The sequence below is a fragment of the Canis aureus genome, chromosome 30 (genome assembly GCF_053574225.1).
Source record: "Canis aureus isolate CA01 chromosome 30, VMU_Caureus_v.1.0, whole genome shotgun sequence".
NCBI lineage: Eukaryota > Metazoa > Chordata > Mammalia > Carnivora > Canidae > Canis > Canis aureus.
This window is the reverse complement of record NC_135640.1, coordinates 18,893,768-18,912,876: the sequence shown is the minus strand read 5'-3', so window position 1 is coordinate 18,912,876 and position 19,109 is coordinate 18,893,768. Positions and strand designations below refer to the sequence as shown.

Below are 19,109 nucleotides of genomic sequence, written 5' to 3'. Positions count from 1 at the left end.
TAATTTCAGAATCATATTTCCTTCCATGAAGTCCATATTTTCATTGCATCACAGAGAAGATTCTATTCTCTCTCCTTTTAAAAACAATTTAAATCTTTTTTGTGAAAAGCTGGTTTCTCCTCCATGCAAGGAGACCAGATAAGAGCATCTCCTTAGTGAGACCAAACTTTTGAAGTTCTCTCTCCTTGTAAAGAGACATACACCCCAACTGATAAATAGCATATGGTCCACTCCATTCTGAAGGAAGAAAAGTGACCCCAAACACCCTCTCAACTCTATTTACCAATCTCTTCATATTCCTTTCTACAAGGTTATAAGTTGCATCAAAAGGACTATAATATAAAAGAAAAAGAAAAGAAGTGGGGAGCAGAAAACAGAGAAAGACCTGGCATTCTCCATATCTACTGGAAAAGCCTTGAACTCTGAACTCACATTCCTTTACATGTCTAGACAGGTAAGAAAAAGAGGTCTTAGACTCTTATTTCCCTAATGAAGTTTAGATAACATATTTGTATTGCTAATACTTTTTGGAATATTTCATTGTGCTTATGAAACAGCTATAAAAGAAAATACCTCTGTCCCGGTCAAGAATGAAAATGCCACATACCTGATGATCCTGTGATTTACTACTGTGTAATAGAGAAATCCAAGCCCAGGGAGCTCAAAGCAGTACTCACTTTATGATATGTAGTGGCTGTAGGTAAGCCACTCAGATCACCCTTTAAGACTGAGGCCCTCATTCTCCCGCCCTTAGGGAGTGCTAGCAGAAGATTGATGGTTCTCAGCTAAGTTCCTCCTCAGCAATCACACTACTGCTAAAGAGCCACCTTGTCCAATGGGCAGCCCCCATGCAATAATTACTGGTCTTTTTTCATGGGATTGGCTGATGCCCTTTTGATGACTACATTGCAGTTCAAGCCTTCCTCTGTGCAATCTGACCTCCTTCTCTCCCCCGTAAGAATTGAACTCAAGTGCAGTCACCAATAAGTCTTTGCATGCAAAGGTCTATCTCAGAGTTTGTTTCCCAGGAAACTCAGTTAAAAATGTAATAGCAACTGGGGTGACAACAATGATGAAAGAAGTCTATGTTTACTTTGGAAGCCCTGAGGGTGACTAGGTGAGGCGGAATCAACCACACAGGGGCACTTGTTAGTTACACTTGCTCCCATCAGGGAAGCCTCAGAATGGCAACCACACAACCAATGGTAATGGCTCTGAGTGTTTCCTGGGGTCAGCCTTGTTCTCTATTCCATTCAGTGTTGTGCTGGAAAACTGGCTCTGTGGGGGGAAAAAGAGACCTTACTGAAATCCATGAAATAGTTTGGCTGGTTTCAAACTATTGATGTTTAACCACTGGGCTCATCAAATTCCTAAATATTTCACAATAAGCTCTTGGGGAGCCACCCTCAGGGCACCATTGCACATGAGCACACAGTGCTGTTGAGACTTGTGGAGCAGCATGAACATGAAACTTACGGAAAATCTGATATAAGCTTGTCAGTGGCTTAGGCTTGTTGTGGCACGAGAATCAGAAGATCATAGTAACTAAGCTCAGCAATCAAATGCTGAGTGAATATGAACACAAAGTGAATACAGAGAATAGAAACTCCCAACGCGGGAGAGTAAAAGCTAAGGATGCAGATGCAGTGATGGTATACAGACCAAGAAGCAGTAAAAACTATGAATAAGCAGTAGGGAATGAAAGGTACCCAAATGTGGCAAGATCAGCAATGGAAAGACACTCCAAGTGATAAAGAGACTGGGAGAGCAACTGAACTATCTTAGTGATGGGGCCATACTCTAGAGAGCAATCAGCTTGCACTGTGGACACGGTGCCTGGAGAAAAGCATTTTACTGCAGACAGTGGTGTAGAGCTGTCTGAGTACAATGCCTGCTTGTTGCATCTCCATCTTCCTCATTTTCACATACGTTCTCATGATCAGCCCCTATTATTTGAAGCAATCAGATAGGATCTCTGTCGCTCGCAAAGACACGAGTTTATTAACCCTAGGTCACCATCTGAACTAATAGCCACAAGGCAGAAACAAACTCAGAGTATGTACAAAGGTTGTTGACATCATCAGAGGCAATCCAAAATAGAAGCAACAACCAAGACAGTCATTTTCTTCCAAGGGTTTAAATATCCATCAGGAACAGAGTGATTTTTTTAAAAAAAGATTTTATTTATTCATTCATGAGAGACAGAGATACAGAGAGAGAGAGGCAGAGACACAGGCAGAGGGAGAAGCAGGCTCCATGCAGGAAGCCCGATGCAGGACTCGATCCCGGGACTCCAGGATCATGACCCGAGACGAAGATAGACACCCAACTGCTGAGCCACCCAGGCATCTCCAGAAACAGAGTGATTAAATCACTTCTTTACCCTGCTAGTGAAGGGAAGGACTGTTAGGGTCCTGCAGTCACTCTTCCAACAATTAGTTATGAATGTCTAATTCTAGAAGACAATAGTACATGTTGGGCTCTGGGGATGCAATAGTAACCAGACATATACATAGATTCTTCACCATGGAGCCTAGAGTTTAGTGGAAGAAATAAATATTTTATTTAAAAAAAAAATCCAGAGAAAACATAGAACTCAACTGTGCTAAGCGCTAAGAAGGAGAGTTAGATGGTTCATGAGACTTCACAGTGAGGCTGAGGGGACTGGCTTCTGTTGGGGAAATCAGGGAATTCCCTACGACGCAAAAAGGTATTGAGATCTGAATAATGTGTTCCATTATGTGTTCTAAGAGGAAAGAGTATTGAGGAAAACTGAAAACAAGATGTGCCAGACCAGGGGCTCCTGGGTGCCTCAGCTGGTTAACCCTCTGCCTTTGGCTCAGGTCATGAATCCCAGGGTCCTGGGATCAAGCCCTACATCAGGCTTCCTGCTCAGTAGGGAGTCTACTCCTCCCTCTCACTTGTGTTCCCTCTCACTCTCTCGCTGTCTCTCTCAAATAAATAAATAAAATATTTAAAAAAAAAAAAAAGAAAAAAGTTGTGTCAGAGCATATGCAATAGGAATGTCAGGACTGGCTGACTTTTGGATTCAAAGCAGAGTCCCACACCAGCAGTATGCGTATCACCTGGAAGCTGGATTACAACTGCAAAAATGTCAGGCCACATCCCAGATGTCTTTATCTGCCTCATTCTACAGTTTAACAAGATTCCCAGGTGATCTTTATAATTTTAGCATTTGTGATACAAAAAGAAGACTGGAGTGGCTGCATCTAAGCAAGTAAAGGGTGAGGCATGGTGTGGGCCATGGCTGGGCAGGCAGACAGAAAACAAACACCCAGAGTTTTACTGGCCACATTGAAGAGTTTGGCTTTATCCTAATCCTAAAAGTACTGGGAAGTCATGAAGTATGGATGTGTTGGGGGAAGTAGAAGGGAATCTAGCTGCTATGTAGAAACTTATTAGACAGGAGTAGCATTACACGTGATTTGCAATTAGACTATTAAAACGGTCCAGGCAAGAGAATGTGCAAATTTAAGCTCTGGAGATTGAGGTGGAGTTGGAAAAAAAGTAAATGGATCCAAAAAATATTTAGGAAATAAAGTTAACAAGACATGATAATGGTTTGGATTTGGGGAGGAGAAGTGATAAAATACAGGATGCTTTCAGACATACACAAATGATTTTCATGGTGTTTGTTAATTTTTACTATTATATTCACAGCATCAACAATTACGCCATAGGTACCCAATATTTGTTGAATAAATGAAGGACTAAACTGAAAAAAAAGTCTGAGGCATTCTTAGGGAGAATATCATGAGTTAGGCTTCAGAATTGTTGGGGGCTAAATAGTGTCCCCCAAAAAGATATGCTGAGGTCCTAACCCCCAGTACCTCTGAATGTGACCTTATCTGGAAAATCTGTAGATGGGAATCAAGTCAAAATGAGGTCATATTGGATGAGGGTGGGCCCTAAGTCTAATGACTGGTGTTCTTATATGGAGAGAAAGATTTGGAGACATGCAGACACACATGAGGAAAGACAGCCGCTTGAAGATGGAGGCAAAACTTGAAGGGATGCTTCTACAAACTATGCATGCTGATTGCAGACAACCACCAAATCCTAGAATAGAGGAGAATGGAACAGATCCTCCCTCAGAGCTTCCAGAAGGAACCAACCCTCCTGACACCTTGATTTCAGACTTCTGGTCTCCAGAGCTGTGAGAAAATAAACTTCTATTGCCTTAAGCCTCCCAGTTTGTGGTATTTTGTTACAGTGGTCTTAGGAAACTAACAGGAATGCATTTCTGATATCCAAGAAGAAGTGTTTCTTTATAAGTGGTTTGAAATTTGGGTCTGAAACTGAGCAATTACCCTAATGATGTCTGTTAAAACACAACCTATTTTTATTAAGGTAAACACCATTGATTATATTCCTTTTAACCATGGTGCCCTAGGAAATATGGGTATCCACCTTTGTTGTAAAGAACAGTCTGTAAGATCCCAAGCACCCCTTTGGCAATCTAAAGACTGAGAAAAGAAAGATAAAAAAAGAAAAGGAAATGTTATGAAAGAAAACAAGATAAGGTAAAGAGCATCAAGAAAGTTGTTCTACAGGAGTGCTTCAACTTCTGTTTCAAGGCTCAGAAGATGCTTTTCTTCTGTTTGAGATTGGTGTGTTATCTAATGACATGGCTACAGTAGGGACCCAGAAGTCTCTTGGAGATTTCCTCTAATTCAGTTATCACTTTTTAGGAAAGCCTGGGAGATAACCTTTCTGGGCCTTTCCTAGGATGTATTCATTATCAATTCCCTCTAAGATTCTAAAGGTCATCCTTATTTACCATGGGCCAGTCTACTTTGCAGATACCAGAGATCAAATTATTGCAACAAGTTCATCATCATGCTGTTCTATATCCAGCACAGCCTCCAATATAACTGTGCTTGAGTCCCAAAAAAATTAACTGACTGGGAATTTGGATTATCTGGGAATGAAGAACTCTTTATTCATCTTGCCTGGGTGGGTTTCTATAGGTTTCTGTGCGTGATGGCTAATCCACTCCTCCTCCAGAGCTGGCCAAGAGAGATTACCTTAGACTGGTCCTAAAAAGAGTATGGCTTTGAGCAGGATTATGAATTAATATGAGCCACTAAAGGTCAACAAAAAACAAAGACATTTCACATATAGACAATTTCAAATGACATATGCTTCAAGAGTTCACACCTAGTTCCAGTCATCCAGGGCTTGAAAGCCTATCTTCATAGATATAATGCATAAGTAGTATTAAAGGGTTCCAAGTCTGTCTACCTAATATAGTCAAACTCACTGAATGTGATCATAGCTGATAAACGATTATTGTAGGAAACTCTATCATGAACTCCCTCTTGGAATTCCTGGAACATACAGACCTGACAGCCAAATCAAAGGGGCCTCCCTCTTCTCCCTCCGGTCCTATCCCTTACTACCTGCCTCACAATCAGAAGTAAATATTTTTACAACTCTAAGACAAATCAAACAAAAATCCTCCAGGCAATACACAGAAATGGATTTGTGCATCAGACAGCTACAGCTGGTCAGGGAGCAATGGTTAAGGGATCTCTGGCTAGGCCTCTTTCTCCTACTGAACTCTTACCTTTCTCCTGGACTCCCCTTACTGCCGACTGCTTAACTAGACTTCTGTGCCACATGTATCCTCTCTGCAGACCTAGCCATGAACCAAAAACTTGTTGTTCTCCTTCCCCAACAACAACAAAAACTAAAATAAAGTACAAAAGCATGAGTAAATGTTTAATTTATGTGCCACCGCCAAAGTTGCTCATGCATCAGGGAACAGACTGATGCTAATACCTAGGAAGCAACTGTCACTCATTTGGCAAGCCCATGCCCTCCTCTTTCTCTGGCTGGAGAAGGTGAAGCTAGTCTTCCTACCTCAGCACTTGCTGCTGAGTCCCTGTTAGCCATGAGCTGACTCATGCAACCTCACTAAAGCACAAATAAATGTCAGGCGCACTGGAGTGGGCAGAAGAGAGAAATAATTTCAGACTCTGATCTTTGCTCTGATAAAGAGTGTTCAATGTCATCAAGACAAAGGGATGGTGAGAATTTGAGGAGTTGGAAGCCAACCCTGGTGATTGGGCTACACTTACTACCTTCTTTCATGTCCTCTTTAGAGGTGCCTGAGGCTGTGCAGCCAGACTCCTTCCTTATCTCTTTAGATATCCAGAGTGGGCAGGAACAGGGAGAGAGCACCTCCAGCAGGCTCAGACTTGCTCCATAAAAGCAGTGAGAACATGGATTCCAGCCTTTAAGATAATCTCTTTTTGGGAGAAGATCAAGCAAGCAGAGATTTTTTTTAGCCACAAGCAGTGGTTCTATCTTTGAAAACTTTGCCTGGTTGCAGCTGTTAAGCTCAATTGATCTGTATCAGGGAAGGGATGTGAACCTGTAGGGAACTGAGAGTACAAAGATAACAAAAATGTAGAAAAGACAAATAGTCTTAGCTACTCCTCACTTATTTCCTATACAGAGTGTCCATGAAGATTTAAGAGAAATCAAAACCAGCAGAGGGACAAGGAGAGAATTGGGTGGGTGGGGTAGAAGGTAAAAAAGGAGGTAGGGGAGAAAAAGCAAAAAGAGGAGGAGGGAAAGGGGGATGAAGGGAAGGAAGGAGGATAAAGGAAGGGAGACAGAAGAGGATGAAGTGATTGAGGAGGAAAATAATGAGGCTTCGAAGCTAATGCTGAACTCCCTCTGGGGCTTCCCCCGCCCCTAGATCTCCTGCTCCCTGCAGCTAAGGTCTCTAATGATTAATTCCAGGATGAGCTTTTGCCTGTCCCTATTACACAGTCAGAAAAAGGTTATAGCCTTCCTTCTGATATGACTCAGAATTGACTCAAACTCCTAGGACAGGTCCTGGTGACCCAGTAAGAGAAACTATATCCATGGTTTCCCAGTGGCCAAGGTTCTTTTGCTACTAAACAAACTATGGATTTATTATCATTTATTTTCTAACCACATATTTTGATCCTGTAGGTTTCCACCTGACTCTCCTTGTTTCTGATTAGCTATTTTCCTAATACTCCAGCCCCTTCTTCTAAACCTGCCGTCACCCACTCTTAACTAGAGGAATAGAATCTCTATCCCTCCCCCCTTCTAGTTCATGACTTGCTCCTGTTACCTATTCTTCTTTCTTGGGTCTCAGAAATAGAAATCCTCTGGTTACAGAGGGGAGGCTGGGTGGAATGCGTGAAATAGGTAACCCGCATTAAAAAGTACACTTATCATTATGAGCACTGATATTGTATAAAATTGTTGAGTCAGGGACACCTGGATGGCTAAACCGTTGAGCATCTGCCCTCAGCTCAGGGTGTGATCCCCAGGTCCGGAATCAAGTTACACATCGGGCTCCTTGCAAGGAGCTTGCTTCTCCCTCTGCCTATGTCTCTGCCTCTCTCTCTCTGTGTTTCTCATGAATAAATTAGTAAAATCTTAAAAAAAAAAAAAAAAAAGAATTGTTGAATCACTATATTGGATACTTGAAACTAATATAATACTGTAAAGTATACTGGAATTAAAATTAAAAATGTAATTTAAAAAAGACATTATATATAGAAATCCTCAGAATCATCAAAAAAATCCAAATAAAGCAAATTCAATAGTACATTAAAAGGACTATACACCATGACCAAGTCAGATTTATCCCTGGGATACAAGGGTGATTCAACTTCAAAAATCAATGAATATACCACATTAACATAACAAAGAATAAAAATCACATAATCATCTCAATTGATGCGTAAAAGGCATTTGACAATATTCAATAGCCTTTCATGAAAAAAAAAAAAAAAAAAAACACTCACCAAACTAGGAATAGAAGGAAATTGCCTCAAAATAATAAAGGCCATATATGAAAAACCCATATCTAACATTACTTACCAGTGAAAAACTGAAACCTTTTTCTCTAAAACAGGAACAAAGTATGGATGCTCCTTCTCACCACTTTTATTCAACATAGTACTGGAAGTCCTAGACAGAGCAATGAGGCAAGAAAATGAAACAGAAGTCATCTAATTTGGAAAGGAAGAAGTAAAATTATCTCTGTTCACAAATGATATAATCTTATACATAAAAAACCTTAAAGATTCCCCCCCCAAAAAATTGTTAGAATAAATGAATTCAGCAAAGTTCAAGGATACAAAATCAACATGCAAAAATCAGTTTTATTTCAAAGGAGTCACCTTGTTTGAGTGATGAATGGATAAATTAGTGAATGAAAATATAAACAAAGGGATCCCTGGGTGGCGCAGCGGTTTGGCGCCTGCCTTTGGCCCAGGGCGCGATCCTGGAGACCCGGGATCGAATCCCACGTCGGGCTCCCGGTGCATGGAGCCTGCTTCTCCCTCTGCCTGTGTCTCTGCCTCTCTCTCTCTGTGACTATCATAAATAAATAAAAATTAAAAAAAAAAAAAGAAAAGAAAATATAAACAAATAAATGAATGAACTAGGGAATCCCTGGGTGGCTCAGCGGTTTAGCGCCTGCCTTTGGCCCAGGGCGGGATCCTGGAGTCCCGGGATCGAGTCCCGCGTCGGGCTCCTGGCTTGGAGCCTGCTTCTCCCTCTGCCTGTGTCTCTGCCTCTCTCTCTCTATGTCTATCATGAATAATAAATAAATAAATAAATCTTAAAAAAAAAATAAGAAAAATAAATGAATGAACTAAGTTTTAAAAGAAGTATATGGATAAAGAAGATATATGTATACGTGCGCACACACTTACACAAAATGGAGTATTATTACTCAGCCATAAAGAAAGAATGAAATTTTGCCATTTACAATGACATGGATGGAGCTAAGGAATATTATGTTAAGTGAAATAAATAAAAAAACAAATACTACATGATTTCACTCATATGTGGAATTTAAGAAACAAAACAAACGAGCAAAGGGAAAACAAAAAGAGAGAGGGAGGCAAACCAAGAAACAGATTCTTAACTGTAGAGAACAGAGGGGAGGTAGGTGAGAGGATGGGTAAAATAAGAGATGGGGATTAAGGAGGGTACTTGCTATGATGAGCACCAAGTTTTGTATGGAAGTATTGACTCACTATATTCTACACCTGAAACTAATATTACACTGCATATTAACTAACTGGAATTTAAATAAAAACTTTAACAAAAAGAAAAAATCACTACAAAAAGAAAATTTAGAAAACAATGCCCTTTACAATAATATCAAAAATAAAATAAGAATAAACACAACTAAGAAATTGAAAGATTTATACATCAAAGACCCCAGTGTCCATCAACAGATAAATGGATGAACAAATTATGGTTATATATATAAAAGGAATTCAGCCATAAAAAGGTACATGCTATAACCTGGATGAACCTTAAAATCACTATGGTAAGTGAAAGAAGTCAGACACAAAAGTTCACATATTATATGACTCATTTATAGGAAATATGCAGAATTGGTATTAAAAAAAAGAAGAGAAAGAAAAAAGATATGTGCAGAATTGGTTTAGTCATATATACAGAAAGCAAATTAATGATTGTTAGGGGATGGGAGATGGGATGTTGAACTAGACAACATGGGGATGGGATGTTGAACTAGACACAGGTAGTGGTTGCTCAACATTGTGAATATAACAATGAATGAATGCCACTGAATTGTTCATTTTAAAATAGTTAATTTTAGGGGCACCTGGGTGGCTCAATAGTTGAACTTCTGCCTTTGGCTCAGGTTACGATCCCGGGGTCCTGGGATTGAGTTTCACACTAGGCTCCTCACGGGGAGCCTGCTTCTCCCTCTGCCTATGTCTCTGCCTCTTTCTGTGTCTCTCATGAATAAATAAATAAAATCATGAATAAATAAATAAAATGTTTAAAATAGTTAATTTTAGGATTGCCTCAGTGTCTCAATTGGTAGAGCCACTCTTGATCTCAGGGTTGAGTTCAAGCCCCACAGTGGATGTGGAGCCAACTTTAAAAAAATAAATAAAGGGAATCCCTGGGTGGCTCAGTGGTTTGGCACCTGCCTTTGGCTCAGGGTGCGATCCTGGAGTCCCGGAATCGAGTCCGACGTCAGGTTCCCTGCATGGAGCCTGCTTCTCCCTCTGCCAGGTTCCCTGCATGAAGCCTGCTTCTCCCTCTGCCTGTGTCTCTGCCTCTCTCTGTCTCTCTATCATGAATAAATAAATAAAATATTTTTAAAAATTAAATAAATAATATTTATTATTATTATATTATTACTGCACCTGGGTGGTACAGTCAGTGAAGCATGGAACTCTTGGTTTGGGCTCAAGTCATGATTTCAGGGTCATGAGATTGAGCCCTGCATTTGGCTCAGCAGAGAGTCTGCTTGAGATTCTCTCTCCCTCTCCCGCTGCCCCTCTGGCTCATACTCCCTCTCTCTCTAAAATAAATAAATAAATCTTTAAAAATAAATAAATCAAATAATTAATGTTATGTTTGTGAATTTCACTCCAATAAAAAAAAATAAACCATTATATATATGCAGAGCTCTTGGATCAGCAATCTTTTACTATCTAACTAGATTAGATAAGACAATTGGGACCATCCACTATAAATCCCCCTTTTAAAATCCTATCACCTTGTATGCAAATGTGTGGACATCCACACTTTATTATTTACTTACCTCATTTCATGCTAAGAAAATAAGGTGTCCTTCTCATATAAGGTTAACTCTTCCAAATCCCTCCATCTTTCTTTCAAGCTCTCATTCTGCCAACTTTCCTTCTTCTCTTAAATATTAAATTTCTTTCTTTCTCTTCTTTTCTCTTCTTAGCCTGTAAATAGTATCAAGCATTCTCCACCCCTCCAAAAAAAAATTCCACTAATCTTGTACTGCTCTCTATAATTTGTCTCCTTCCACTCTCTGCCAGGTTTCTCAAAGAGCAGTCAACACAAAGTGATGTCACTTCTGCTTCAACTTGCCTCCTCAAGCTCATCAGTGCCTCCATTCTATAAAATATAATGAATGTGCAAGTTTTTATTATAAAAATGATTCCTTTGACTGCTTACCATGTTTTTTACTTGATAGTTTCTCCATCCACTCTTAAAATATTCTTGTTCCCAAGGGTCTGTCCTCAGTGCACTCATGCTGCACGCTCTTGGTGTAATGTCATCCACTTGAGGTTTTAACAACTACCTACATGAAGATAAAGAGTCTCTAATCTATACCTCTGAGACTTTTCCCAAAGCTTCAGATACATATACTCAATTTCTTACTCAACCTTTCCCCTTGGATAGCACATGGGAACCTCAGACTCAGCATGTCTAAAATAATATATCAACCTTTACACACAGTTTTCACCTTTTGGGGCACCTGGAAGGTGCCTCAGTGGTTGAGCATCTGCCTTTGTCTCAGGGCATGATCCAGGGGTCCTAGAATAGAGTTCCACATCAGGCTCCTCTCCAGGAGCCTGCTTCTCCCTCTGCCTATGTCTCTGCCTCTCTCTGTGTGTCTCTTGTGAATAAATAAAATCTTAAAAAAAAAAAAAAAAACTTTTTCTGTATTATTCTCAGTCACCCAATTAGCCAAGCCAAAAACCTGAAACTCACCTTTGAATTTTTGCAATACCTTCTACTCTTTCCTTTAAATGTATTTTAGGAAAATAAATAAATAAATAAATAAATAAATAAATAAATAAATGTATTTTAGAGGGACGCCTGGGTGGCTCAGTGGTTGAGCGTCTGCCTTCAGCTATAGTCATGATCTTGCGATCCTGGGATCGAATTCTGCATCGGGCTCCTTGCGAGGCACCTGCTTCTCCCTCTGCCTCTGTCTCTGCCTCTCTGTGTGTCTTTCATGAATAAATAAAAAATCTTAAAAAAAAAAGAAATGTATTTTAGAAATCACCTAATTCTGCTAATTACACCTCTTAAATATTTCTCAGGATTGATCAAATGATGAAATCATATCACTCCTTCCTTCAAATTCTCCAATGCCTTTCCAACACAATTGGCATAAAATGAAAATTCCAAGGCCCCACATTTGGCCCTCATTCCCAGCCTCTAGTCACATGTGTCTTTTACTGTTCCTTAAACACTCAAGTTCATTCATATCTCTAGGTTGTGCCACTTGGGGTTTCCTCTTCCTGGAAATGTTTCCTGTCAGCTCTTTCTTCATATCCGCTTCTCAACACAGAAGCCATCTCAGAGTCCTAATCTTGTCCCCACCACCTTCAATAAGCAAACTCTCTTGGACACATCATTACTTTTATTTTCATGGCACTTACCACTATTTGAATCATCTGATTTATATAGTCTCTACTGTCTCCTTTACTAGGATAAACACTTACCATTTTGGAAAAATTGTACTTGTTTAACTTGGTTTTGGTCCATTTCTCCCACTAGAATTTAAAAGGTATGAGAGCCGAGACTTTGTATATCTCTATATAAGGCAACTCTAGTCCTTCTTCTGGTAGATCATGGATTCCTTCCTTACCCTCCTGGTGTGATATTGATGATGTCCCAGCATGCTTTATGACTGGTCTTAACTGAAATATGACAAAGAAAAAGACAAAAAAACTCTCCCCATTCACTTTCTGAGAGGAGTCTGGAGTTCCCAATTTCTGAGTGCTGCTAAAATTATCTTAGCCTTCACAGTGATAGCACCATGTTCACATAAATACTCCATGACTCAACATTTATTAGGCACCTTCTATGTGACTGATACTATATTAAGGGTTGTGTAGGTGTGACATTGTGATTTATAATAAGAAATACATATTTGGTCTTTGTGCCAGCTTCTGGCAGAGAACTCCTAAAACTCTTGTAATTTCCTAAGTGATGAGAATGATAAAGACATCTTTTGTTATGTTGGTGAGTGACTTTTAGAAAGCCTCTAAGTAACCTGAAGATGGGGCTGTTTGCCAGAAAATCCAACCATGTGTTAGAGGGTCAGAGCTTTCAATCCTACTTCCCTGACCTCCTGAAAGGGGAGAAGGGCTGAACAATGAGTTCCATCACCAATGGTCAATGATTTAATCAATCATATATGTAATTAGGCCTCCATAAAAATCCGAAAGCATGGGATTTGGAGAGCTGCCAGCCTGTGCACAAGTGGAGATGTGAGGAAGAGTGGTATGCCTGGAGAGGCTTGGAGGATCCATGCCCTTTCCCACATCCTTGACTTATGTTATCTCCTCATCTAGCTATTGGTTCTCAGCCTTTAAATATCCTTTATAATAAACTGGTAAACTAGTAAGCAAACAGATTTCCTGAGTTCAGTGTACTGTAAGCCACTCTAGCAAATTAACCAAATCCAAGGAGGGGGCTATGGGAGCCTCTGATTTATAGCTAATTGGTCAGAAGTACAGATAACCGCTTGGATGTGTAACTGGTATCTGAAGTCCAAGGAGGGAATCTTGGAAACTTCCAACCGCAGCTGCTTGATCACAGAAGCACAGGTAACAAGCACAAATTGACATCTGAAACTGAGGACACTCTCTTGCAATGAAGACTTTTTTGTTTTTTGTTTTTTAAGGGAGAGCGAGAATCTTAAGCAGGCTCCATGCCCTGCACAGGGCCTGATGGGGAACTCAACATCACAACCCTGAGGGGGGCACAGAGAAAAAAAAAACTGACAAAGGTGAATGGCTACAGAATGATGGGGATTTTGTGGCTGAAACCTTGAACATCATGGTGAGGAATGTTGATTTTTTCCCCCCTTGAAGTCACTGATTCCTCACACTTGTGCTCAACTGGCTACTTAAGAATTACCTGGGGGTGTCTGGGTGGCTCAGTCAAGTAAGCATTCAAGTGCGGCTCTGAGCTCAGTGCTGAGTCTGCTTAAGATTCTCTCTCTCTCCCTCTCCCTCTCCCTCTGCCCTTCCCCTCAATGCTATAAATAAAATCTTTAAAAAAAAGAATTTTCTGGATAGCTTGTTTTAAATACATATTTCTGGGGTCACATCTGGATAATCTGAATAATCTGATTCAGACCACTTGTAATGGACCCCCGGAATCTTCCTAAGAAATTCATAGGATGAGCTCAGGTTGGAAATCATGATTATAGAAAATGGAGGAAGCCCTTCTTAGTCTTGCTTCACTGGCATTATCAAGATCCAAAACTGGTCAGTTCAACCTTCAGGAGTTTCCCAACAGGAAGGAAGTAGACTGTTGTATATCTATTAGAGAATGGGCTGTAGATATAGTCCAGCTATTACTCTCCATTGTCTAGCATACTTGGGCACACATTGTCCATTGGGCCTGCATCCTACTCCCACCCTCACCATGTACTCAGTGCATGCAACTGGGCTTCTCAGTGTCTTCGTCAGCAATCCAGTTTTCCCCTAGACTTGCAGCTTCTGGAAGAACCCCAAGTTGCTTGGTTGGCATCTGACAATCTGCCTAACCCTAACACTTCCCTCTCTGTGGGACTGAACTCTCAGTGAAGGTTTTACTCCAAAGCAAAGAGAACCCAGAGAACATTTGTCTTCACCAGGATTATCAGAGTTGTGCCAAACAAAGGTTTATAATAGAAGGATGGGTCTATGTTTCAGGAGGATGGATTACAAAAAAAATAGAGGGAAATGCAGGAACAAATTTAGAAACTGCTCCAGTAGTTTAGAGGGAAGACATTGAAGAAAAGTTCAAAGCAGCAGCCAAGAAAATGAGAGGAAGGGAGTGTGATCTTGGGCACTGATTAGGGGCAGAAGGAACAAAAGATGATGTCAAGGTTTCTAGTTTCTAAAACAAAGTAATGTTTTAGCTGAATTAGCTACTTGCTTCTATATAATTTGTTACTCATTTTTAAATTTTACTCCAAGTTTTCATTGTGTGGGGAAGCGCCATTATCAAGTGATATCTCAGTGTGTCTCAGCCCATTTGTAAAAACACACTGTAAGTACCAAAGTGTTGAAAGTCTTTCTCCTGGCCTGAACTAGCTTTTTCCATCACAAATATCGAAAGTATCTGGAAATGCACAAAGCAATCATTTCAAGCACCCAACTAATACCATTATTCTGAACCCAAAGTAATCCCTTCAAGTGTTATTTTAGAAAAACAAAAAGCATTAATAGTTCATCTTAAAGATGTGACTCCTTTCACATACAAGATTACTGGCCTAAAAAAAAAAAGTGGCAGGCCACTCATCTTTTTGTCTCCTTTTTTCTTCCCCACCTGAGTATTTCAGCTTTATTTAACAATTTTACTTCTGACTAATTTGAACTAATTGAATTTTTTTTAAATTATTTATTTGACAGAGCGAGATAGCACAAGCAAGGGGAGAGGCAGAGAGAGAATGAGAAGCAGGCTACCTGCTGAGCAGGGACTGAACACTCTTGAATATTCAAGAGAATACTTACTTCTCTTGAGATTCTGAGAGATGTGCAGTTTTAGGGAATAACTTAAAATTTAGATTTACTTTTGGACCTTACAAGTGTCATTCAATTTATAGAGCTATTGTCCTTTAAAAAAAAAACCTCTAATGTCCAATTGTCCTATCTTGATTCCCTAAAAGATTATAGCTGCCTCATTTAATGTGCTTGAAGTTGCTAAGTAGAACCGATAGTAAAATTAAGCAGTAAACCTGCTGATGTAGAATTCTTCACTCCTAATTTGGCTAATGTCCAACTCTAAATTAGAACAAACTAAACCCTCAGGTTTTATTTGCAAAGAAATTGACTCAAATGCTGAGCTCCCAAGCTCCTGAAATGTAAATTTGCCTCTCAAACTTGCCAACCATAACCACTGGAGAAGTCACTAGGAACCTGTAAACAAAAGCAACTCTTCCTTTAACCAGAATTTTATTTCTTGTGGCTTTCTTCTTTCACCAAAATAAGGAAATGATTACTAAACTCCACTTCTCTTATGTCCCCCAATCACTTTCCTACTGTGGAGAGAACTTGTTAACAACATGCACTACAAACTTATTTTCCTCTTTGATGAATTCATTTTGGTCTCGTGTGTTTCAGGAAAGAGGTACAACCCCTCTTCCCAAAGAATAGATGAAAAATTACTTACAAATAGGAAGCATGCTGCTGGCCAGAGGAAGGGAATTGCCAACTCCCTCCTTGGGATCACGTCTGCCGCCAAGCAACAATTAATAGTAGGCTGCCCATGATTTTCCACACTCCAGATTCAGAGGGAGTAAAGTAAAGTTTACTTTACTTTACGAAGACAGTTATATGAACTTTCTTCGTTCATATAAACCATAGAGGAGAGAAAAATAAAGGAGCAGCAGGTGTGGCCTCAACTTCTGAGAAGAAAAACCTCCTATACCTGCATGTAAGAACAAAGCTCAACTACAACAGGAATTTGGAAGCCAAGGCCAAGTTACCAGCAAGGAGTTTGTAACTGCCTTAAACAAAGTTGCAAAGTCAGCACAAGCTAGGACTTGATGGGATGCTTGAGAGCTCAACATCTCCCCTCTTTGTCTTCTTCCTCTCTAGTTAGTGTTTAAGAGTAGAGATGGCACGACCTGATCACAGAATTCTCGGGAAATTCAAGAAGAAATGCTTCTGTGGAAAAAAACTAAACTTATGAATCTTCTTAAAAATGCTCTCACTTTTAGTAAAATCCTGTGAAGTGGTGAATGGAGCAAATCCAGCTATATCATCCCCATGAAGAACGGGGAGATAGGACGTAAATGAGCCAGAAGCATCTATACTGCAAGCCTGACAGCCACATCAGATTTTTAACCCTTCCCATAGGGGCACACATAGGCTCCACATTACCAGAACTGTGATTGAAGCTTGTAAATATTACATCACCAGCTCAAGGTCAAATGACTAATATAAGGCAGAGCCTGAAATCTGAACCTAATATGGCCAAACTTCAAATCTGGGGTTTGTCCTTTGTCCTACTGGCTTCCAAATGCTGGCCCCTGGGCTTGTGGTAGCCTGGCCATTCTCAGGACCCACTTGTGCAGCACTGTCAGGAATGCCTCAGCCACAGGCTCTGGGAAATTTAATCCAATCAGTCTGGAATGAGACCTGAGAAACTGTGTTTTTTAAGAAATCTCCTTGACATTTTTCTGCTGCCAGACTTGGGAACTATGGCAATGTATAAGTCTCCTGTGTTGGTTTGTTTTTTTATTTTTTCCCAGCAATTAATTGATTTCATGGAAATCTTACCTCATCTCCTAAAACAAAGTATAATGCATCTGTCACTCTTAGGAAATGTATCTGCTCTTTCTATGAATCATGGAATCTATTTTCAAAATATTTAAAATTCCAGCAGTCCTTTAGAAAATATCTTGGGTTGGGACTTAAGGGTGCTTCCTTATGTTCAGAAAGTCCATTCTAATTTATCACCCACAATTGTCTTGCCGCAAAACTCTATAGTTTCCTGCAGGGTTCCAGATTTTCCTTACTTATTTGTGGCTCACCATGCCAGGGCAACTGATGCGCAGAGCAAACTCCCCATCTCTCAGACATTTTTGATTTACTGCACCTTCAGGGCTTTACTTATTTTAGACGTAGGTCTATGCATATGTTTCAACCAATTTTCTAAAATACACTTCCTTCCTAAGACAGCTGTTATTTTGGTTCTTGCTAAGGACTGTTGAGCATCTCTTGGGACCTGAGGTGAAGCTTTTTATATCCTTATGCTCTCCAGTTAGAGGTTCTTTTTTCCCCACCATGTCCTGGTCTCCAAAGCTATTTCTCCTACTCCCTCACCTTTTATCTGTTAAGGGATCCACCGCTAGAATAAAGCAAGATTAAGCAAACTATGATCCTGGGGCCAAATCTAGCTCGGCACCTGCTTTTTTGTAAATAGCATTTTATTGGAACACAACCAGCGCCATTCATTTGCCTATCTGTGGCTGCTTTCACGCTACAGTAGCAAGTGAATAGCTCCTAGTATTTAGAAGTATTTACTATCTGGTTCTTTACAGAAAAAGTTTGCCAATCCTTGGACTAAAGGAACATTTCCAATGAAAATATTTATAAACTTCACCCTGATAGAGAAAGACCACATATACCTCCAGGATCACCTCAAATCATATATGCTATAAGAATTTTGTTGTTTGCCTGTTTTTCTTTATTTTTAATCCATAACTTTAGGGTACAACATTCATATTCCTTTTTCAATCCCATGTTCAGATTTCATTGGTTATTAAAGAGGTACTATCAGGAACTAAAAATGATAGACAATCTTGTTAATAAAAGCTATTCTTTAATATATAATAAATCACCTTGTTACTTGTGTGAGGGTGACGGGTATGGAGAAGACTATGTGAATCTCTATTAGTTTGTCATAATTCTCTCCAAGTAACCTTTCCTCCATCTACTAAAATGAATCTCGGTTTTACCACTTTGTAATTTGTATTGCTGATAAGAAAAAGAAACAATTTTTCTTTTAATTTTTTCCAAGCTGTCTTGATAACTGGCGATAGTACAAAGTAATATTTAATTAAATATTAACCCAGGAAAATATGTTTTTAGGGGGAAAAAAGTCTCATTTCTTTCCATGAAAATAAAAAAACAACATGCCAGGGTGCCTGGGAGGCTCAGGGGGTGATCCTGGAGTCCCAAGATTGAGCCTCGTGTGGGGCTCTGCACAGGGAATCCGACTCGCCCTCTCCCTCTGCCTGCCACTCCTCCTGGTTGTTCTCTGTCAAATAAATAAATAAAATATTTAAAAAGTATATGCCTTCAAAACCTCATCACTATTTTCAAATCCCACGAAAGTTACTTTAAAAATCATGGAGATTTGATATTTAATGATTGTAGAAAGGCAACTGGCTTGTAAGTGAAATCTGCACCTTGTCTTTACACTCACAATACCGGCCAAGTTATTGAATTTAAAAGTACCAGCGCGCCCTCCTGTGGTGCACTGCAGTTACTATTCTTTTCTACTAGTCCTTAGAAGTTCGGTATGAACCGTTAAATTTTATGCAAGTCACTTTACAAGAGACCACTCGATCTTACATTTCATCTGTACTGATTCCTATGGAACAATAATCAATAATACATGCTGGGACTTGCAGAATGAACTGCTAAAATTACACCAGGCTGTAATGAAATATATGATTATCACTGTTTGCCACCCACCCTGAATTCCCAAGAACAGAAATAAACCTATCACCCATTTTGATCCATAGACTACTCCGTAGGAGAAATAAATAAATAAATAAATAAATAAATAAATAAATAAATAAATAAATATTTACCGCTAGCATG

General features: G+C 39.7%; 1 long non-coding RNA gene across 39 annotated transcripts in view; it reads right to left on the bottom strand.

The window, feature by feature from the left end:
- Window positions 1–19,109, bottom strand: part of LOC144301768 (uncharacterized) — a 134,720-nt gene that overhangs the window by 79,849 nt on the left and 35,762 nt on the right. For 20 of the 39 annotated variants that reach the window (XR_013368604.1, XR_013368603.1, XR_013368605.1 and 17 more), the window contains 6 exons: window positions 18,122–18,257; window positions 12,279–12,476; window positions 10,999–11,802; window positions 10,613–10,763; window positions 9,993–10,135; window positions 7,894–7,983 (listed from right to left, as the gene is read on the bottom strand). This is a non-coding gene — a long non-coding RNA (uncharacterized LOC144301768). Of the gene's footprint in view, window positions 1–7,893; window positions 7,984–9,992; window positions 10,136–10,612; window positions 10,939–10,998; window positions 11,803–12,278; window positions 12,477–18,121; window positions 18,258–19,109 lie in introns of all 39 variants that reach the window. The other 19 variants (XR_013368595.1, XR_013368594.1, XR_013368570.1 and 16 more) reach the window with 7 other exon arrangements.